Source organism: Symphalangus syndactylus, chromosome 11, assembly GCF_028878055.3.
Source record: "Symphalangus syndactylus isolate Jambi chromosome 11, NHGRI_mSymSyn1-v2.1_pri, whole genome shotgun sequence".
Taxonomy (NCBI): Eukaryota; Metazoa; Chordata; class Mammalia; order Primates; family Hylobatidae; genus Symphalangus; species Symphalangus syndactylus.
In genome coordinates, this window is record NC_072433.2 from 67,554,188 (window position 1) to 67,561,911 (window position 7,724).

The following is a 7,724-nucleotide window of genomic DNA, read 5'->3' on the forward strand; positions in this document are numbered from 1 at the left end:
TTCATTTCATTTTTATTTTCTGTGTTCTTTTTCTGTGTTCCACTGATTTTTTTGAGTGGGATTGGTCTGTGAAATGGTATTATTTTTAGCACAAAATGAATCCAGTGAGACAAAATCTTATAACAAATTCAACTGTTTCATTGTATGAAAGCAGGGCAGGTTCTTTACTGATGACAGTTTCTGTTTGAGAAACCAAACTGAGTTCTTCATAAATGATGAACAAATAATATACACATATCATTGTATTTAGGATTATAGTACTGCTAGCCCTAAAAAATGATCAGTGAAGTATTGGCAATGGGAGGTGATAAGTTTTTGTTTCTCCTTTTCATAATAGATTTTGCCTGTCCTGTTAGTGATTTGCACTGCCCGCAGCTACCCAAAACCTCAAGCATAGACAAACTGCTTAAAATTCCAACCTTGGATGAACTGATTCAAAACGGTTAGATTAACCCATACCACACTCCCTGTGCTGACACTAATGAAGAAACAAAAGAGCAAAAGAGTTTACACTTCCCAGGTGTCAATCTTCTATTTGCTTTAATCATTTTATATTTATTTATTGATCCATTCAATTATGTTGGTTTATTCCTACTTAAGTTGTTCCAAAACATTTAAGACAGATGGTAAGAACACAAGATAAAAATCAGGATCAAGAAAAATAAAAATAAATGTTAGATGACAAAGATGGGAGGAGGAATTAGAATTAGAAAGATGTATAGAATGCTAGTTCCTACATAATTATTAAAATGGAGGCCAATGTTCAAGCTGGGCTTCCTGGTGGCAAAAGCATACATGAAATTATAATAGGTACGAAATAATACCGTAAAGAACACCTCCCCAAATAAAGAAAGCTTTTTCTTGGCACTCGAATCTGAAAGAAATTTTTTATTTAGATAAGAAAATCTCGGTGAAAAGGATGACACAATACCACAATACAATCTAACAACATGCAACCCAACAAAATGTGTGTTTTTTTAAGGAATTTTGTTCTTTGTTCAATTTCTTCCATCTACTAATTTTTAAATAATACATCCTCTGTCTATTCATTTGAGGTTAACCTAAATATTTTAATATTTAATAAAATCTAAGTTTAAATCTTTTTACCTGCTTCTGAAAAATACAAGGGGATTATAAGACTAATCAAATTGCTTCCCATGCCACTTTATTTGTTGTTTTAGTTGAGTGTTTTAGTTCTATTTTGCTTTTTAATTCTACAAATTAAACACTATTATTATTATCATCACCATTGTTTTATATGGCCAGTGTTTATGTGTATTTATTTATAAATGTCTTTGCTCACCATTTCTTCTTGAATTTCAGACTTTCAGTTTGGATTCATTTTCTGTGAGCCTCAAGTATATCCTTCAAAATTTTCTTTTGTGAGGATCTATACTCAGTTTTGTCTTAAATGTCTTTTATTTTACTTTTATTCTTAAACGATCTTTTTACTAATTGTGGGATTTGGGATTGATCTTTTTTTTTCTTTGACACATTGAAAATAATATTCTGGCTTCCATTAATGCTGTTGGAAACACTGCTATACCTCTACTTTTTATTCCTTTGAGGTGATTTGTTTTTTATCTTTGGCTACTTTTAAGATAGATCCTCTCTTTGACCTTGTTGTTCTGAACTTCCGCTATAATGTGCCAAGGAATTATTTTATCTGTACTTATCTGCTTGTGATTTGGCTTATCATCTTTCAACAATTCTGAAAAACTCTCAGCCATTTTTCCTTGGAATATTGTCTCTTTTCCATTCTTCCTCCTATGTTTTTCCAGAGCTCCAATTAGGTATATGGACTTTTTCAAAAACTCTATCTTCTTTTTCTTTTATTATATTTTGAAATCTCATTTCTCTGTACTATATTTTATATGATTTATTTAGATTTATCTTATACTTCACTAGTTACCTCTTTGTGTCCAGTCTGCTGTTTAATTCATACATTGATTTTAATTTAAATTATATTTTCCACTTACAGAAGTTCCAGTTCAAATATACTTTTTTTTTTTTTTTTTGAGACAGAGTTTTGCTCTTGTCGCCCAGGCTGGAGTGCAATGGCATGATCTCAGCTCACTGCAACCTCTGCCTCCTGGGTTCAATTGATTCTCCTGCCTCAGCTTCCCTAGTAGCTGAGATTAGAGGCACCTGCTACCACACCTGGCTAATTTTTGTATTTTTCGTAGAGATGGGGTTTCACCATGTTGGCCAGGCTGGTCTCAAACTCCTGACTTTAGGTGATCTGCCCACCTCGGCCTTCCAAAGTGCTAGGATTACAGTTGTGAGCCATCGTGCCCAGCCCAAATATACTTATTTTTAAAACATTTTTTATTTCTTGTCATTATTTTCAAATGTCTGTTTTACTTCTTAAAGCATATTAAATATATTTATTGTATAGTTTACTTCTGATATTTCTAATATCTGCAAGTCTGTGAAAGTGTGATGTTGTCTGCTGTTTCCTCTGGTTCTTACTTGGTGTACCTTTTGCCTAGTATACTTGGTCTTTGTGTGTTGGGAGGGGAGTTCATATTCTTTAGAATGTTATCTGTAGGATTTTTTGAGAACTGGTTAAAGTTGTTGTCCTTCAGAAAGGATTTTCTTTTACTTCGATTGCCTGGGAGGACTACCAGTTCTCTGTTCGATTTTTTTTTTTTTTTTTTCCTGGTAATGCTTTCCACTTCCACTGCATTTCTCACTGGCTCAACTATAGTAGCATGAATTTGGAACTACAAAACCACAAGAAGCAACATCAACTATGAAGTATTATTGATAAAAATATTTAACTTGAATCTAATCATGAGAAATAATTGATCAAATCAAGACTATAGGACAGAATCTAGGACATTCTATAGAGCCTGGATTCTTCAAAAAAGTCATACACACACGTACACTTTATAAGATAACTTAGAAATCAAAAGAAACTACAGAGACGAACAGCCCAATACAAGGCATGCCCTTCATTGACTTCTGGATTTTTTTAAGTCATAAAAGATATTTGGGAGTCACTAAAGAAAATTAGAATGCAAACTGTATATTAAATGACATTATGGAATGATCATTACTTTTCTTAGGTGAGATAAGGATATTGCAATTATACAAGAGATGTCCTTCATCTAGGAGATGGCTGCTGAAGTATTAAAGGGTAAAGTATCCTGTGCTTATAACTGGCTTTCAAACAGACAAAAAAAAAAAAGCCAGTCCAAAATGGCAGTGGCAATGGATATGTATACCCCAAGCAGTACCAACAGCAGTGCTTTGAAGTAAAAAAGTGAAATGCAGTAGCAGCCCTCTGGGCTTGGGATATTGTGGTTAATAACTGTGCCATCTGCAGGAATCACAGCATAGATCTGCATAGAATGTCAAGCTAACCAAGAGTCTGCCACTTCAGAAGCTTGGACCATTGGACGGGGAGCCTGTAACCGTGCTTTTCACTTCCACTGCCTCTCTCACTGGCTCAAAACACAACAGCTGTGTCTGTTGGACAATAGACAGTAGGAATTCCAAAAGTATGGGCACCAGAAAAATAATTCTTCCATCAAACTTAACTGTTTTGTGATTCATTTAATGACTTGCCCTTCTGTCACTTGATTATAAATTAGAACTGTGTCTTTTCTGCTTTGTCTTTGCCATTTGCTGTTCTCGCAGCCACATTGTGTTCTGTGTCAAAGTCCAGTTGGATTCTAGAGCGAATGCTATCTCTTGTGTATGTGAAAAAAAGTGAACGTAAATGAAGGGTCCCCTCTTCCAAGGCTGAAAAGCCACCTTTTGAAAGTGAAATGTGTGAGGCGCGGTGGCTCACGCCTGTAATCCCAGCACTTTGGGAGCCGAGACAGGCGGATCACAAGGTCAGGAGATCGAGACCATCCTGGCTAAGATGGTGAAACGTCGTCTCTGCTAAAAATACAAAAAAAATTAGCCGGGCTTAGTGGCAGGAGCCTGTAATCCCAGCTACTCGGGAGGCTGAGGCAGGAGAATGGCATGAACCCGGGAGGCGAAGGTTGCAGTGAGCCGAGATTGCGCCACTGCACTCCAGCCTGGGCAACAGAGTGAGACTCCGTCTCAGAAAACAAAAAACAAACAAACAAAAAAAGAAAGTGATATGTGTGTTCATTAGAGCCAGAGCAGGGTTGTCCTGTGAGTGCATCGCTTAGTCAGAGGACTCCAACCATACAAGGGGGAATGTGGATCGCTGACCCCGAAAACAGCAGTCAGCCCTGTCTTCCTCTGGTGTGATAGCAGCAGGCAGCTGAATGAGGAAAGAACGTGGGATTCAGAGTCATCAGACCCAGCTCTGAGTCCTGGTTGCATAGCCTGGCTACTGATGGCAATCTCGGGCACGTCGCCTGTCTACCCTGAGCTTTCCTCCTCTATAATGTAGGCTTCTGAGAACTACATGGCATTACATGGGGCACAGAAAGAGGCTTTATAAAATGCAAAACCACTATACAAATGTAAACATTGCTTGCATATGACATGTTGCTTTCTCTTCTTAGCTTAGAAAAATAAATTTTAAAAAATTGTAATATGTAATCTTGGCTGGCAAATGTGTGAACTCAATTTAAAAACTGATGTCACCTAAAATTGAATTAACACAAGAGTTCAAGTTTCCCTTACTATCACTACCTCATCACAACTTGTTAAAATGTTTTGGGCCACAGAAGGAATTGCCAGTTCTAGTACTAATTTGGTAGCTATAGAGAATCTTCAACCGAGAAACAGTTTTGTTGCAGTGGTTCTCGAAATATGGTCTGAGGATTCCTGGGGGTACCTGAGACCATTTCAGGGGGTTCATGAAGTTCTCCCTCCAACTGCAAGTCTATGTGAAACTAGTTTTCCTTCATATACTTTAACCAAAGCAGTGCATCAAATGAAGAAGCAGACTTGAGAATCCAACTGTCTTCCACTGTCAGACATAAAAGAGATTTGCAAAAAGGTAAAACAATGCTAGTCTTATCACTAAATTTTTTTGTTTTGAAAAATAGTTGATTTTAATAAAAGTATGTTAATAAGTGAAAAAACATTATCTATACACACACACACACACACATATGTATAGGCATATGAGATAAAGTAGTGACTCTGAGAGCACTGTTTATAGTACTTTGTTTCTTAGAGACAGGGTCTCTGTCATCCAGGCTGGAGTGCAGTGGTACAGTCATAGCTCACTATAGCCTCAAACTCCCAGACTCAAGGGATCTTTGTATCTCAGCCTCTACATGAGCCACTATATCCAGCTTAGATTTTTGTATTTTTTTGTAGACACAGGGTCTATGTTTTGTATATTTTGTAAGGACGGGGTCTATGTTGCCCTGACTGGTCTTGAACACCTGGCGTCAAAGAATCCTCTTCCCTCAGCCTCCCAAAGTACGAGGATTACAGGCATGAGCAGCTGCACTTGGCCTCATTGTACTTTTCTTTCAACTTTTTTGTAGGCTCGAAATTTCCACAAATTTTTAAATTTTGTGGGAAAGTGTAAAAACAAATCAGAAAATCACATGAATTCCCCTAGAGGTGTTCTCCTCTACTCCACAGCCAAAATCAGGAGAGGCAAGTTTCTTGTTCTCTCCTTTTGGGAGGAGGGTTTATGTCTAAGCTACCCTACACTGAGGGTGCGACTCCTGATGTCTCAGTTTTCTATGAAAGGTTTCCTACTGGGCTTTTCACCCTAGGATGTCTTTTTCTTAATCTCTTCAACCCATGATGCTGATACAACAGAAGTTTAAGGTCCCAGGTTTTATCAGACACTTTCGGGGTAAAATCTAGCTTTGGCACTCGCTTTCCCTCTCAGGACTCAGGCTTTCACTTTATATTTGGTCTCTATACGTTTCTTGCTTTCTTGCCAGCTCAATAATTCATTTAATTTTAAAATTTCTACCACAAGTTTTTAGGTATTTTCACTGGGAGGATCATTCAGGGTATGTCATCACATTACACTACTAGAAACGGAAGTCTCAATGCAACAGCATTTTAAATGGAAGTTAAATTGCAATCACGTTTCTTCCAATTCTTGCAGAGATTCAAATAGTGGTTACAGCCACAAGCAAGAGATTCAAATAGTGGTTACAACCACAAGCAAGTTTTGAAAAAAAGATTCTTTACCATAATACTGTAAAAAAGCTGGTGGCCCTAAGGCATAAATCCAGCATGTTCACCTTTCAATTACTCAGTTGAAAATATAGTTGTCTCAACACAAAAAAGTGGTCTATCAAACCAATCTTTCCCCCTAATTTGTGCAGCTCATTTATTCAAATTATTGTGAATTCAGAATTCTACATTCTGTACAAAAAAAAGTATGAAGATAGGCCAGATCATGAGAAAACACCTTCTCAAAAGTCATAAATACGTTCATAACAATGTGGAAATAGCCCTGTTGACAAGTGCAGTACATCTCTTTTTTCATGCTTTTTAATTTGCAAGGACATTTTTATATAAGAAGCAGGTTTCTAAAGCCAATGTCATTCATGGTTTCCTTTTTAGCGTAGTGGGCTTGGGATCCTCAGGACTAGGCTACTGCCTGAGGATGGTCCACTCCCCTTTACTCAAGCCTCCCCTTAAGATTTAGGATAGACCTTTCCCTGGATAGCTGAGTAGGTGATCATCAGTTTCCTTAGTTGCAAGAACACCAGCCTCAATTATTTATTAAAGAAAAATAAAGAAAAAAGTAAACAGATATGATCCTGCAAAAAACAAATCTCAGAATTATAACATCACATGATAACCCAGTCCCTGATTATCACAGAATAATTATTCCCGAGTGTCACTTACAGGTTGTAGATGCTGGATATTTTTATCCTGAGACCTTGTTTGGCCTGAACCAGCCCTTGAACTCTATTTGTCTCATCTCTACGTTGGACAATATACCTAGCTGTATCTGCACATACACATGTGAGATATATCATATCTCTATATAAAGTAACACAGACTCCACCTGAGTTTGGAGCGCAGTATTTGCTCTAGGTTACAAAAGCAGCTGAAATCACTCGTTCTACTTGTAGTCAGGGCAATTAAAATTTACTCTAAGTCCTGCTGTGTTTTCCTTCCTTTTACAAGAGGGTTAGGTGCCCCTTCCCTAACAGAGTATGCTCGACTTGTTCAAAGATTGTCAACAATAACCTACAGTTTCCCTGTTTCCTCTTATTTAAGCTTTGGGTGATAATAGATTAACAAACTCAGTTACAAATGGAAACATCTGAACTCCACTGTCTTAATTCATTTAGTGTTGCTGTAACAGAATATCCAAGACTGGGTAGTTTATTTTAAAAGAAAGAGAGAGAGGTCTATTTGGCTTATGATTGTGGTGGCTGAAAAGTTCAAGTTTGGGCATCCGCATGTGGTGATGGCCTAAAGCTGCTTCAACTCACGGTGGAAAGCAAAAGGGGAGCTGGTGTGTGCAAAGAGATCACATGGTGTGAGGGGAAGCAAGAGAGAAACCAAGGAGCCAGGGCGCAGGCTCTTTCTCACAACCCACCCCATTCTAATCCATCCCACGAGAGTAAGAACCCACTAACCTTTGCGGGAGGGCATTAATCTATTCCTGAGGAATCCATCCCCAGGATTCACACACCTCTCACTAGGGCCCACGTCCCCACACCACCACAAAGGGGATCAAATTTCAACATGAATTTGGGTGGGACAAACCATATCCAAACCGTAGCACCCACAAAAATAAAGACAATAATGAGGAAACCACTATGTGCTAGGCAATGGGTTAAGTGTTTATATTC

At 37.8% G+C, this 7,724-nt stretch overlaps 1 pseudogene; it reads left to right on the plus strand.

Moving 5' to 3' along the window:
- The first annotated feature begins 3,204 nt into the window (after positions 1–3,204).
- LOC129492925 (RING-box protein 1-like) lies at positions 3,205–3,613 on the plus strand (annotated as a pseudogene).
- The last annotated feature ends 4,111 nt before the right edge of the window (positions 3,614–7,724 follow it).